This window comes from Telmatherina bonti (assembly GCF_933228915.1).
Source record: "Telmatherina bonti genome assembly, chromosome: 7".
NCBI classification, from domain to species: Eukaryota; Metazoa; Chordata; class Actinopteri; order Atheriniformes; family Telmatherinidae; genus Telmatherina; species Telmatherina bonti.
Genome location: NC_136625.1, coordinates 23,650,389 through 23,666,827, shown reverse-complemented (window position 1 = coordinate 23,666,827; position 16,439 = coordinate 23,650,389). Strand labels below are relative to the sequence as shown.

The window sequence follows — 16,439 nt, the reverse complement described above, 5'->3', positions numbered from 1 at the left end:
AATTTCACCCAAAAGCTGAATATCCCTAACTTTTTGTGAATAGTGTATATATATATACCATGACAATTTCAGCAGGTCTTTGCAGATCTCTGCAAGTTTTATTAATATTGAATATTTATTTAATATTGAAATAAATAAACATCTAACATTTCATTCTTATTCTGGATATTCTGCTTTGGCAACATTAAATAAAACATTAATACTACTAAAAAGGTTTAAATTGTTTAGCTCTAATCAGTTAGCATGTAGGACGCTGTAGAAAAAAAAGCCTTTAAAAACTGTATTTCTCCAGTTGTGGAGTGACTACGGCATGGGGCAGAAATTGAAGATGATTTAAATCGGCCTTGAATATTAGAAATGTATCTAGACACTAAACTTACTTTTCAGGATGTAGACCGGCTTATGCTTTTGTCCTACCAACATTCTTATACAGCAATAAAACATATTAGCCAGGCAAGATGTAGTGAAAATGATTTATTCTCCCAGTTAATAGGCCATTAATAGGGCAATCTTAAAGCAAGTTGAGCAGCAAGTGAAATGATGCACCTTAAAACAAAGAAAATGTCCTCATGCTTAAAAAACAGATCAACAGCTGTGTGACAATATTTGATGTAGGGTTTTACAGTAAAACCACTACTGGTTGGTGCCAGTGCATGAAAGATGAAAACTGTATGTGAAAGCACAGTCAAATTAAAAGTTTAATTTAACATAGCATGTGCTACATGTGTGCAGTCATATTGCACCATTCAGATGCAGCTACCAGACATCATTAACTCCTTTATGACATTCTTTTGAGCCCTGCTTTGTTTTAGTTCTCTACTGTTTTAGTTCTCTATTTTCTATTATTTTCTTTAGTTATGGGCAGTGAAAATGCTGGGAGGCAGTTTTATATTTATTTTCTTTAACTGCACACTTTGTGTAAATGTCTTAATATTGTTGCATTACTTGTAAATGCAGAAGTTAGGTCAATAATATGCAGAAATGATTGTAAGGCGTCTTCTACATAGAATTTTTTTTTTTATCATTAGTTAAGCAAGTTAAATCCGGCAACAGAGAGTTTTCTTCAGGTAATAATCTGTTTTATTTAATTCAAAATCAATAGAAAACATGAAACAGCTTCTAACCATGATCTTTTTAATGCGCTCATGTGCAACACTGCTTTTGGTATAATGAAAACTCATGGGAAATCTAAGAAAACAAAAGAAAAGAGAAAATCCATCCAACGAAATCTTCGAATATCTTTATGTAGGTCTGGTTGATAAAATTAAAGGGCACGAACACTGAAGCTGAACATGTGTAATCTTCCCAAAACTGTGAGAGTAGTTGACAACAAAACAAAATAAAAACAGGCTGTCAGTTATATGGAAGTGAGAATTCAGTAAGAAAAACAACAAACAACTCATAAATAAACATATTAACCTTTCTTTGGTTTGATTAATCTCCAAAACATGAAACACAAAAAAATTTGTTTAAAATCTTGAAAGGAATGTAGAAAGCATGAAATGTGACTTGGTGCACCAGCTGTTCTAAAGAGCAAAAATTAAACACAAAAATGTCATCTTATCATTCATAGTTCTGCCCATTTTAAAAGCATTCACAACAAAGCAGAGAGGTAACAAGATCATAGTCAGTTTAAAACATAATGTCTTTCCTTTTTTTTTTTTTTTTTTTTTTTTTTGTCTTGTCCAGCATTTAAGCAAGCAGAATGATTGTCTGGATGCTGTGTTCGGCTGAGCAAATTTACTTTGCCAAGTGAGGCGTTACTGGTATGACGATCCCCTTGATTTTCTAGATTTTTATTTTATTTCTTTATTTATTTTGTGTAAATTTTTGAGTTTCTACTGCTGGACCAGACTAGAGAGGATAGGAGGAACAGAAAGATGAATGGAAAGAGAAAGAAAACACCTCGTAGAGAGAGATAGAAAGAGAAAGAAGGAAAAAACAGACATCTGCATAAAGGTACGCTTATACACCCATACACATTTGCCTATATAGACGCATGTACCTACATATTCACACACATAAACACAAACAGGCCAATCTTAGATTTTTATTCCCCCTGCAGAGGACTACTAGACTATCAAGTGTCAAGAGCACCATAAACTATCAGGTTAAATATTAATAGGAGACAAAGAAAACAAGCTGCTGTTAGTGAATAATCCTGCACACAACCCAGTGACTGTGCCACATGTAGAACATACAGAGTGGAACGTGTTCAGAGAAGAGTGATCATGCTAATGTGACCCCGCCCACACAAAGGTAAGAAGCAGGCCAGGAGGACCCCCAGACCCAGGTGACCGGTAGCCACCCCCAAGCACAGGATCCAACCACCCCACCCCGGAGCCAGCTATGGACCCACCCGGGAGGCAGGGAAGGGAGCCCCAGCCTGAGTCCCCCGCGGTCAGGGGGAACAGGCCCCACCGGGCCCCGACCGACAGGAACCGGCCCCGCCAGGTACCGGTCGCCCAGGGCAGACAGAGCGTGGGCCCCGGGGCCCCAAGAGCCCGAAGGCAACCCCCAACCCCCGGGCAGAGGGTCCAGCCCACACCAATGGAGAGCCAGGATCCCCAGAGAGCCGGCGAGTGGAGGCCAGGCCGCACCCCAGTGCACCAGCCGCGCTCCCGGGGCACAAGACCCCCCCTAAACACACACACACACACACACACACACACACACACACACACACACAGGCATACACAAACACCCACACACATACTCCCACACACACACACACACACACACACACACACACACACACACACACACACACACACACACACACACACACACGTACCGACTGACTCACATACTACCTCCTGACACACACCCTACCTGCCCCATCCATTACACATGCTCCAAATCACACCCACCTACCCCCCTTGCCCCACTCACATACTCCCCACATATGCACATATACACCACATAACACAACACCCCTCACGAGCTCCCTCTCTACATACCTCGACACACAACCCCCTTCTCACCCCCAGTTCACTCACTCCCTTATTTATCAGCACACACACCCCATCCCACAAATATCCCCACCACACTTCAAATCATTCACTCCTCCCTACACACACGCACCCCAACTCACCTTTCCGTCTCCATTCATACCCTACCTCCTGTACGTGCCCACACCTCCAATCCCATCCCTCCCCCTCTACACCCCACTTACATACTCCCCCTTTATTCACACACACGCCATTGCACACTTCCCCACCTCACTTCCACTCTACCCATACAACCCCCCCACCCCACCCCACCTCTACTCTCTTACATTCCATCCACAATCCATTCGCTTCGTCAAGCCCTCATCTTTCCTTCCCAACATGTCCCGTGTGGGACGCCCCTAGGGGAACAGAAACCAGTAAGGCCCTGATCAGGGCTACAGCCCACCACCCCCAGCGCCGCCACCGCCACCCCCCAGACACAGCCGACCCAGCAACCCCCAGAGCCAGCAGAGTTCTCTCCCCAGTCAGGCCAGCCCAGACCCAGATCTACTGATCTACAGCCCTCCCACCCCGCCTGAACCGCACCCCCAGCAAAGCCCCGCAAATAGGGGTGTGAAAGGACCCCTTTCCCCTTTCCCCCTCCCCGCTAATGGTTGTGAAGTGTGTGATGTTTGTAAATTAAATTGAGGGGTAGTAACCCCACCATGTTGGGAGAGGGACTACCTAAGCGGCCCCGCCCACCATACACTGCATGGCCTGCCCCGCAAAAGATGTCCATGACTTGTCAGTGTGTTTTTTGTGATATGGTGTGTTTCCTAATGAGGTTTTATGTTGGGTCATAGTCAAGACTTTAATTAGTGATCAAGAGTCATAATTTGTGTAATGTGACCCAGTCCTACCTGTAAGTAAAGCACTAACATTTTAAACGGTGTCTAACGCGATTTTCTTGAGATGAGGACATTCCCCTTAAACAAAAAAAGAATGCAGACATATTGAAAAAGCTGTACAGATTTTAGCAGGTTTCAAGATAAAAAAAATGTTTGATTATCAGAGGTTATACTGCAGCAGTTCACTGCTTGTCTTACCAGAGTGGTGATTGTAACCAAATGCAAGGAACAGTGAAGGAGAAAAATCTGAAATGATCTTAGACATAAGTGGGTTGTTTGGATATTGTAACTCATTATATTTGTCATGTATCACATTTATACCCTGTGAAAAACCATATGTATTTCATCATGACTGGATTAAAGTACCACTTCGTTACAGTGTAGCCGTGTCACAAAGACAGGCCTTATGAAACTCGAGGATCCTGAAGTACAAACAAGGTACGTCACTTACACTTAAAGTTCATCCACAGGTGGACGCCTCAGTTTTCAGTTTCTTAAAAGTTGCAGTAGAATTACAAGAAAGAAAACCAAATAATATTTGACTTTGATCAAATGTTTGCATGATATGATCATGAGTTCTATCACATGTGCTGATTGTCCTGTTTGGAGAAAAGAGTGTGACATTTTAAATTTTAAAAAAAGAAAAAGATATTTTCCATTTTTTCAAAAGAAAAATATAAATTTATGTTCAAAGAACAATCTTTCAATTACTTATGATTAAGCAATGCTGCACAATATGTCCAAACAGTTTTTCCATGCAAAGAGCAATAAGTACCGATAGAAGATGCCAAGGATAACGCACCTCCATTCTTATTTTCCTGGAGAACAGTACTAATAACTTTTTCAATTTAGAAAGCAGCTAAATATTTTCAGTGCACATTTCATGAGTTAACAGGCGTGTAGCGTGTTGAACATGTGAATGCTCAGTGGCATCATGAGTCAGATAACCATCTGGGTATCAAGGTAATAACTATGTCTTGTGGGGGATGTTTAACACAGCTCCGCTTGGCACAGCTGTCTTTAAAGCATGTTAATTAGAGAGGGAATCAATTAAGCTCTTGTCGCTGTGGAAACCACAGTCAGTTTGATTGTGGCTTGGCGGTTGGCCAGTGCAAATTGTTGGGTTCTTTTGATTATGCTAGGATTGCAAAAGTTCTCAAGGACAAGAGTTTTTAGTTCAGTCAATACTTTTAAATCTGAACCATTGTGTTGAATGTAAAAGTGGTATATTTTTATTAAGCTAAGTCAAGAGAAACACACATGATTGCTTTCAGGGATGGTAAATGCATGATATAAAGGGAATAATTTATGTTCTCTTGTTATATATTAAAAAAAAGAGTGCTAGTCTGTTTCAAGAAACACTTTAAGCAGTTAAAAATTTAAATTCCAATTTAACACAGAAGTCAACATTATATTAGGGAAGAGTTCAAATACATTAAACGCTCATTTTGATCACTTTCATTATAAATACAAACTTAGATAAAACACAGACATCTAAAACTAGCTTCAACATAGCAGTGTAAGAGATCTTTACAATCACCAAAGTTTAAAGTTGACCTTAGAAATTGGGCTAATTTAGTATCCAACGCAAACAGGAATATGACCCCAATGCTGCATCAGAAGAAATTCAACTTTATTTGGACGGCGCCACTTCAAAACAATGTTGTCACAGGGCACTTTATATACACAAATCAACATACACATAATTTTGAGCCAATTCATACATATCCTTTGATAGAAACCAACTGATTGCATCGAGTCATGACTTCAATCCAATCCCCCCAATCTGAAATGACAGTGGGAAGGAAAAAACTCCCCTTTAACAGGAAGAAAACCTTCGGCAGAACCCGTCTCAGGGAGGGCAGCCATCTGCCTCGACTGGTTGGGGTGGAATATCATGAATAATATAATAAGAGTTTAGAGTGCAGTTTTGCAGATTGTAGAGCAGAATTTGAGTCACACAAAAGAAAATAATGTCATCAATCAACATTCTTATAGTTGTTATGACTGAAAATTTTAATTGTAAAGTCACAGGGCTTTTTATCTTTAAACTAGAAAAGCATTCTGAGAGCGCAGACCTCTGCCAAGCATATTGGGATTAACACCCAACATAATATCAAAGTGATTCAGAATCCAGGATCTCTTCTGGATCTCCACCAAAATGTTATCATTTGTTCCTTGTTAGACCCCAAACATATTTTGAAAATTGAATCAAAATCCATCAGTAACTTTTTGAGTAATGTGGTTAACAGACAAACAAACAAACTCTGGCAAAAACATAACCTACTTGGTGGAGGTAATTAAAAGACCAAGTAAACAAGGTCCGCAGAAATAGGTAAACAAAAATATTGGTCCTTCATGTCCACCCAGCGTCATGGAAACGAACAAACAGCAACTCCACTGAAAGCGCACATCCCATAGATTCCAAACATACCAGTTTAATGTTGCTATGAGCAAGATTCACTCAACCAGAGTAAAAAAAAGGCTGAATTTATGCATCATGTTTGAAAAACATCATTACTGTCTTACCTTTGCTGTTTTGCCTCCAAAACTTAATTCCACCAACATAAAACTGCATTCATTAAGGCAACTATGTTTCCCACTATGGTTCGGGAGTAGTTTGGCAGACAAAATTACAATTTTGTGCCCGGTGATATCAGTTTGATTGGACGACAACAGGTGTCAGTCATTCAGCGTCACAAACATTTCCTGCTTTGTCAATGCCGATTGGTCACATTTATGTAAACACGATGATATCAGCGTGATTCTACCGTATCACACAATTAGAAACAGGGGTCGGTCATACCGATCAGCTATTGTGAAGTTGTTTGTGGGTTCAATATCTGCTTTTCCATTTTGACTATTGATGTCAGATCGTTGGGCTTCTTCTCCTTACTGTCATATCAAAAGCCACAGCTAATGACTGTAGAATGGAGTAGAGTAGACGATCTGACATGAATTGTCAAAGTGGAAAAGCAGGAATTGAACCCAAAAACAACTGCACATTTGGCCTGTGCTTAAACCATTACACTACCTAATCTCCTCTTATAAAATGTCTACAAAATCTTGGTCTCTCCTATAAAATGATGTCACCATTGTGCCACTTCCAGTGTTTAAGTCCCTCCCTTTCCGTGTAAAGCAGCCTTTTGTTAATTTGTTTCGGGATTTATTAGTGTTCTGCCAATTGTAGATTGTCTCGGCTCTTGTTTTTGAAATTGAAATTAGTTTGTCATATTGTGAATTGGTTTTTAAAATTTAATTTTGTTTTTGAATTTTGAAATGAGTTTTTGGAAATTTTAATTGGTTTTGCACTTCCCAGCCACCGTGGAAATTTGTTTTAGTTTTAGCAGAAGGAATTGTACATCTGAAGTCAATAGTACAGGTATTCAAAGTTCAAACTGGTGCTTAAATGTGCTGAAATAGTTACATATTGAATAAAACTTTGTAAAAGGCAGAAACAGAGCTGAATTGGGAACTGATCACAGTCCATCATCTGGTGGAACTGAACTGAAGGAAGAAGGTTAAAGGTCAACTGTTCTGATTAATGAATAAATGAGAATGTGAAAAATCAGAAGATTTGCCTAAAACAGATAAATATACTAAAACAAGCTTAACTTTAGTATGCTGCACAACAGTTTGGTGTTAAAAACTTCATTTTAAGGTGAAGACTGTTTATCTTTGCTATTTTTAGAAAATATTCGTTTGGAAATCATATTGTATAAAACATTATATTGTGAAAAATCAATAATGAATAAATAGATTTAAAACACTGTTGCAACATAAGAAAAAAAAACAACTATGTGCTTCCTGAACCATTATATTCATAATGACCTCAAATTCTTCAATAGAAACAATATAGTTGAGTCTTACTTAACATCCTAAAAATAATTCCACATCCGTAATGCAGAGAGAGGAATGAGAGAAGGAAAAGGTGTGAGTGCGTGAAATAGCAAGTTAAAATGAGTAACACTATGATCATAAAGTGGAGACAGGTGCAGGTAGCTGTTTGAGCTGACAAGGGAATACAGAGGATAAAAAAAAGAGTAGAAAGGCAAAAAAAAAAACAGCATTTCACTTTAAGGTTAGCCTTGAAATTTTCTTGGCATCCAAAGACAAATCGGGTATTCCTAAAAGGCTTTGAATAAAATCCCAAATCATGAAATATTTTCTAGTTCTCTTCCCAGTATGCCAACTAATTCTCCACTCTCTTTCTTCTCAAAAGCATTCTTTAGTCAGAGGATGATGCGGCAGGTTTGAGAGCATCAAAGGCCGAATTCCTTCATGTATTTGACTGCATCCTAGTCACGCTAAAATCTGCCAGGCGAAACCAACCACCCTTCTGAACCTAGCTGGAGGAAAGAAAGACTTTTTAGAATATGTTTTTGTGGGGCTATTTCACATAGACATTCCAGGTCTGAATAAAAATAAAGAATACATCTAGAAAGAGAAGTTGTTAGCTGTGGTTACCAGGGATAGAATATGAAGACCACAACTAGTAGATGTGTAGGTGTGTGTTTGTTTGAGCTCATGGCTGCACATATGTTTTATGTTAAATGTTTAACTTCTGAAGCAAACTATCTTTTAAATTTTATTCTTTGCATGCACACATAAAGACAAACTCTGTTTTTTTTTTTGTTTTTTTTTTTTGTTTTACTAGGTATGCAAAACAGTCTCAACTCATGGAGAGGGGTTTCCATGAAATGCACATGTGGAAAGACAAAAAGAGAATAGAAGAAAAACCTGGACAGCACTGTAGGAAAAAGACAGTAATAATCTCTGAAAGTCTGTGCAAATCCTCTCTATCCTTGAAAGAAAATCCTAACTTCTTCACATACTTTTGAGGTTCATTATGCTTCTGCACAAAAATGGGAAAAAAGATTAATTGTAGAGAAAATAAACATGCAACTCCTAATACCCTATAATTATTCAAATACATGCCAGATTTAGATTTAATACATACTAAGTTGCCCAGCACTTTTGTTTAGCTGGAAATCGTATAAAGTCTCAGGATATGGGCATGGATGGTGCTTAAACATAAAAGAAAACAACAAGTAGGCTGCATAAGAATCTTTCAACATTCAGGTGCAGGTCTGTATTGCTTGGGAATCTGTAAGAAGTGCTTAAGATTGTAATGATGGTAAAGAAAACCTGGTGATTATCACAGAAGGGATGTGGTCAACAGTCCCAGAGGAGATGCAAAAAACACTTGTTAGCAACAATATTTATTTATTTCATTAAGGCATTTCAGTGAATATGTAAACACACACACAATATTTGATATCTATAATATAATGTTTTACACTCTTTACTTGGGACCTGCCTCCATACATCTGTGATACTTGGACTATGTCTGATTTGTTTTTAACTCAGACTGCATACCCATGAGAAGGCAGCCAGGAGAGAAAAAACATGAGCGTCTTTCAAAAAATAAGCAACAGAAATGGATAATTCTTGGAAAACTGACAAGCTGCAAACAAGTTACTGAAGGTCAGCCATCTTTTGTTGCAGAAACTGCAATGTACATAGGGCATTGGTTGTGTGGATTATTGCTGTCTGTCTGACTAACAAGTGTGTAGACAGCTATTAATTAATTTTCATCCATCAATGACAGATTCAGTTCTAAATTGGACAACAGTAACAACAAGAAAATGCCATCCTTTACATGCACAATGAAACCTATTTAAAAGTGCATTTGAATACAAAAGAATAAACATTCTGAACTGCATACTTTGCTTTCTTTCTTTTTTTTCATAATTTTTCACTAATGTGTACCTTTGATTTAATTTTATCTATACTGTGTAGAAAATACTATAACTGTCAACCTGCAATAACTAACTGGAACTACCTCTTAGATACTGTCCTTGGATATCATAAAGAGAAAAATATTACATTGTAGTCATGTAAGGTGGTTTTCTATAAATTCCAATACTCAACTTAGAATCAGTTTTTGCCTGTGTCACCAACAAACCAAAGGATCCAGTCACAAAAACTGGTGTTATAGCAGTACCAACATCTCAAAGCTCTTAGGTCAAAAAGCATCTAACCTGATAAGTGGTGGCTACTTTCAAACTAAGAAAGCTGGAGAGGGAATAGAAGAGCACTATCAATACTGAATGTCTAAATGATAGCATCTGATTACTTTTTGAATACACTACCAAAACACATTTTGGTGGTGTAATAAGAGTGTAATTACTTAGTGTGGCAAATTTCCTTACTAATCATTTTACTAGTTCAAAGTTCTTCACTTAAAATACTGACATCCGAAATGTCTACACCTTGTTAAATAATGTGCTGTATTTGTTATACAACACATTTTGAGGCCAATACTGCTCATGCTTTTCACAAACAATTGAATCCCAATCAACACATACAATAGTATAATGACATTTGCAGATGATGCAACAGGCAACGGACTGATCATTAATGATCAAAAAGCTTTTGTTTGTTTATTTCTTTATTCATTTTTTGTATAAAAGTTAAAACGAGCACCACAATTAAGAGCATACAAGCAACGTCACAGTGTGATACAGAAGCTGTACAGCAGCTGTACAGCAGCTGAGCAAATATAAATACACTGCGTGGTGAAGGTGGTACAGCATGTGGTAGCGTAGGAGCTCCCACATCTGGAGGATGTGTACACAAACCACTCAAGACAGAAGGCTTGCAGTCTCATTTCAGATGCTTCTCATCCCAGTTACACTCATGTTGAACTTTTACCATCTGGCAAACGCTACACAACAATCCAATCCATTACAAGCAGGTTGAGGAACGGTTGTTTCTTCCTGCGCTGTAGCCTCCGTTACCCTCCACCCTGCCTCCTTAGCCCATCCCGCTGGAGCTATAGCCACTTCTACAACTCACAATGTCTAACTTATAGATTTTTCATTTATACATAACCTTATATATAACTTTTGTTTAACTAGATAAGTCACTTCAGAACCAATTCTCATTTGCAATAATGTATTTTGATTGTTAAATTTTATTTAGAGTTTTTAAAACCTATTATTATTTTGTTGTACTTGTATAACAACAATAATTTTCAATGACTGATTTGAATTTTCAGCCATTTAAACCAAAATTTATTACAGGTGATTAGATAAGTAAAGTAATGCAAAGGTTACAATAGCCATTTCCTTAAAGTATAAATGCTACATGAAGTTCCATAATTATAACCCTAATATCCTAACGTTTACTAAAAGAAATGCTTCTATCACAGAAAGGTACTTTGCTTTTGCTCTAGGTTCAGTTTATTGTGTTTGAATGCAATTTAAAAGCTTTGCCAGCTTCTGGTACAGGGAGAATCCACCGTGCTCCACCACCATCTGATAAGGACACGTTGCGACAGACGTAGTAAACCGTAGAGAGAGAAAAAAAAAAAAAAAAGAATATGCAGTTAAAAATTATGCCTGTTACTAACTCATCTCTGGTTTGCCATCAGTTATAAATTACAGCTCGGACATGGAAGGAGTTCAAAGATTGTTGACAATAGTTTGTCTGCTTCAAAATGTTCCTGGAAAAACACTAAAAGATTGGTTTTAACCAGCTCACTTGTCTTGAAAAAGTGGGATAGTTGCTTTACATCTCAAGTGTCATGACCTCAATGTTCCCAAATGATGTTCTGTGTAACAAATCTGTTCCTCCAAAGAAAATGTAATGACTTTAGACCAGATGAACTCCACAAGAAATGAAAATAAACTAGTTTATTCCCATATGCCTGAGTCATGCTCTAAGTATTCTAAACAGAAAAAGAGAAACACACCCCTCCAGTACAAAAAAAAAGGACAAGCTAATTGTATCACTAACCGTTAGTAACACCTTATTCATTGTGACCTGGTGTATTTCCCATGACTCAATCACAGCACTACCCTCTTTGTTGGGTTGTCACACCCTGCACCTTTAAGGCACTGACTGGAGCAAACTGTGTATGTATAAACCTTAACCTCTGTTTGGTGAAGGACAAAAATGTTACTGAAAATGCATGACAATTTAAGTAATATCAGCATTTTCAACGTGTTCCAACAGCTTCCTAACTGAGGAGAAGGAATAGAGGGGAGATAGAGGGTCAAAAGAGAGTGAAAGCTGCTGGTACGTTGTTGGGAAGCAGAAATGTTTTAGAAGCAACGTCGAACTGAGCTTCACTAGTCTTAATAAGGCAGCAACACAAAGGCTTTGAAAAGCTTCCTTGACAAGGTACCACTCGAAGTCACTCACCATGAAGGCCTATTATTATGGTAATAATCTGCCCACACACTAGATTGATCAATGTATCCTGCACAGTCTATTCCACTTAAATATTTCAAATGTCAAACAAAGCGTTTTTCATTAACTAGAAACTGCATCTATTCATCTTCCCAGCTTTTAAGAGAAAGAGACTAATAACTGTTTGGATGAACAAAACAAAAACAAAACTTTATTCTGATACCAGCATCAACTGAGATACCACAGAAACAAATATTTTAAACATTCTTTTTCATGTGTTTCTTCACATCCAACTAAAAACGACTGATAACTGTGAATTGCAAACAAGTTAAACATTTTCTCCACATGACAACGGTCAGTTTTCATTAAATAAAACCTAAAAGTGAAGCAAATATAACCCAGTGTAGGAAACATAGTTACAGCTGACTGCATATTTATGAGCTTTGCATATAATTACGGTTAAAAAAAATATTATGATCAAATTACAGTCTGGGTTCATGAGGTTTGGTTGCCAAGCCAACAGAGAGGCCTGGACAGTGAGACTTGTTGCTGTATAGTTGCCACAGCAGCAGCAGCAAAAAAAAAAAGGCAAAGCTCCCATGAAGACCAGCTCCATCATCTTCTTCAAGTGGAAAGAATCTGTCCCCTCCCTGTGACAGGCTGCCAACTCAGCCCAGGCTTTTTCTTCTTCCCTGGACTCTACTAACTCCTTAAAGCTCAAACCTCTTTAGACTACACCAAGCATTACTAAACTATAAAATACTTGCACTATGAAAACAAAGTGAAATGTCTAAACCTAATCTTCGTATAGAGCTATGTGGTTATTTTTGCTAAATACCATGCACAAATTGATTTCTAGTAGCAACGACACATAGTAACAAGTCTGTGCAGTAGCCAACACGGCCGTGGACTGACTACGTCCACAGCGCTGAGTGTGTGTTAAAGCCAAGCAATCCCTTTCTGATGTGGAACCTGTCCGGGCCGTTGGCCAAACCATACAGCAAAGGAATAGTTGGCTTCATCAATCACACACACAACATGCCTCTCTGAACTGGATTTTTATCCTGGAGACTTTTTAACTACTCACTTACCACAATTTCCCCAATTTCAATAATGTCTGTGTATGTCTATAGATGCACATAGCTGTTAGTTTGTGGGTCTGAGATAAAGACATAAATAATTAGTCAAAAAGAGAATCTGAGTGTTTAATCCCTGCACTGCATATTAATTTCACATTAACCAAAGAGCTCATTTACAAATGGACTAAAGACCTGGACTTCATAATCATTGGAAACAGATAAGACTATTGTTGAAGGACCCACACCCAAAAACATCTGGACTGATGGCTGGAAATCATAAATACACTTAAAACATTTATTTTCCACTTAAGCAATATTTATATGCAGAGCGAAATACATTGGACAGTAAGATGACATACTATGCATATAAAAGAGTCTACACACCCTGTTAAAATGCCAGTGTTTGGTGATCTTAGAAAAATCAACTGTCATTAAATAAAACCAGCTGTTCTTCTGAGGGAAACACTGATGTCAGTAAGTAATTTTATATATGTGACAATTCAAACTAATGTTGACAGTGAAACTGCTGTTTTATTGACATGTTGTCAGAACGTCAATAGAACTTTAAGAGCTGGAGAGTTCACCACTAACTGTCTCATATGACTTACATGACCCTACTTTCACAGTGATGGGATAGTTATGTTAAAGTAGCTTCTACGATTACCACCATCCTCCACAACGGTGATTGAACATGCTGCGATCAACATTTTGCAATACATTTTTGAAACTTTTTCACCACACTGTTTCTCTGCAACTCTTTTCCTCTCCTCAGTTCTTACATAGTAGTTGCATTTTGTCAGGTAGCTGCAACCGCTGGCATGGAGTCATAAAGTATCTAATTGGTCAGTTAGGTAAAGAACCGATGAGCCACAGATCTACATGGTTCATGTGCCGGGGGTCAGGAAAGACAGTTCTGTGCTGACTATTTTGGTGAATGTAGTGCTGATACTCAGGGACCACGGCAAAAGGAGATGGTGTTAAAAAATTTAAGTGGGTCAGCCCAACTTTTATTGGGGTGATCTATTGAATTTTATGAACTAGTTAGACAAATAAATAATTTGTGTCAGCACAGTATGCTTGTTTGCAAGTCTGTCAATGGTATAGACTACCTTCCTTCTCTTGTCACTATTTGCCACATGTCTCCAGTCTGAAGACATCCAGTTGTTGACGCACCTTTTTTATATACTCACAACATTCAGTCTTCTTGGATACACACCTGCCATCAATTAAAGAAACTCTAATTAGCCTCCCTGAAAAAGTTCCCGTTTGCTTTTACAAATTTCCTGACACCTGGCATTTTAATTGGTTTGTGGCTTTTTTTAGATTTTCTACACATTAAAATGGATCATACTTGGACTACTCAAGAGGCCAAGATATTTATGCTTGTGTTGTGTGTGTTTTTAGTCCCAAGTTAAGAGCCAAGTTATCTATTGATTCAGTTCATCCAATATTTCAAATGATACTTTGCCCCAATTAGTGATTTAAAGAACAGACTTACAATTAGAATTTTGAATACTTTATAAACATAGGACATAAATCAGACACACACATACTGAGAAACAATTACAGCAGTACTAGAGATATGCAGGATTTGGTTTAAACTTTTATCAAGTGCTTTTTACTGAAGTTTACTTTGTCTTTTTAATTAAACACAAAGGCAAGTTTCAAATTTCTGCATTTGGTAATTCAATTCAGTGAAAATGTTTAACAGATCTGGTACTAATCTTAAAATTTGACAGTTTTCAGCATTATCTTCATAATAGCCGGTATTTCATGTGGATTTGAAGCATTTTTTGTCACCTTACTGGTTTATAAACACATGCTTAGGTAGTTTCCCTGCACCAACACACCTGACACACATCAGACTTAATTAACAAACTTGTGCGGAGCTTTACATCAAACTCTGCACATGTCTACTAATTACCTGTTGATTTAAAGCAGGTGTGTTGCAGCAGGGAAACGCTTAACTCTGGACTGCAGCCCTCGAAGACCAGAGTTGCCCGCCTCTGGTGTAAGCCTTTCATAGACCTGTCGTGCGTGAAACAGTATTAACTCATAGTGCTTTTGACGTAGGAATGTGTTCTGAACAAATAACACTTGGATCTATAGGAATCTATAGGGAAAGTGACCAGTGTGACCTGCAGTCATATGTTAATGTTAGAACCTAAAAACCTAATTTTCAATCACTAAGCAGACTTTTTTTTATTTTCGATGTATGACGCAGAACAGTTAAAACACACTGCTGCTCTGTCAAGTCTTGCCACTTTCAAGTCTTCAAGTCTTTAGTGCAAGTGTAAGCATGTGGTAAAATGTTCCTGCACTTGTTGAAAACCAGAATTTTGGCATTTTAACACTCTCATGCTTCACTTTTATCTGGCACAACCATGAAGCTCAGCCAAGATTGCCACTTTGGCTAAATTCAAGGTAGGCGTTTCAACCCTGTAAATGTCAAAAGGGCACCTGCTCAACTCTGCATAGTTTCCATGACAACATGATACTTGACAGCTACCATGCACAATGGGATGTCAGAGACTAACAGGAATGATCTTGAGCTGTCAGAGACAGACAGGTTGACAGGCTGGGTGAGAGATATATGAGGGATACAAGATACAGATGACGAGGGCAGGGAAAAGGAAAAAAGATATATGCAGGAAAGAAGAAATGGAGATAAAGGTAAGAGGAATCATTCAGATGCAGAGACAGAGCTGTGATTTAGCAGTTCAAATGGAAGCAAAGCAGAGATGCACTAACTGAGAAAGAGACAGGAGGATCCAGTAAAGAAAGTTTCTTTGATGTATTAGAAGCATGAACAATCAAATAGAAAAAAATTGAAAAGACATGAGACAGAAGGTGGGATACAGAGAGCACAAGTGAGATATGGCTGGTGTATTATCTGTAGGCATAATTTTCAGGGCAACAAAAGGGCATACAGGCAGAGGAACCAAATCCTGGTCCGTTTGTCTCTTCAAATGGCCTCTAGGGACAGTCTGAAATGGCTCTTTTCTTCTTGGTCCTTTTCAGCCCTAAACCCCATCTACATGACAAACAGTGTCACTTTGAAGCTGCTTGTGTCATCTATGCCTATGTGTCACTCATTCTTGACCTTTTGCTCCCTCCTCTCATCTTTCCTTTTTTTCTTTTCACAGTAATTCACTTTTTTTTTCAATGCCTCCCTTTCACTCACTATCTGTTTAATTTATCTTTGATATCTGCCTCTGTTCTCAAAACAAGGCTTTGGAACAAGAGCAAATAGCAAGGACATTTCACTTAGATGTTTTTTTATTTTTTATTATTTTTATTTATTTTTTTTTATTATTATTTTG

At 38.1% G+C, this 16,439-nt stretch overlaps 1 protein-coding gene across 4 annotated transcripts in view; it reads right to left on the bottom strand.

The window, feature by feature from the left end:
• LOC306758826 (glypican-5-like) overlaps positions 1-16,439 on the bottom strand; it is a 118,978-nt gene that overhangs the window by 31,271 nt on the left and 71,268 nt on the right. The gene's annotated exons all lie outside the window — the stretch shown is intronic.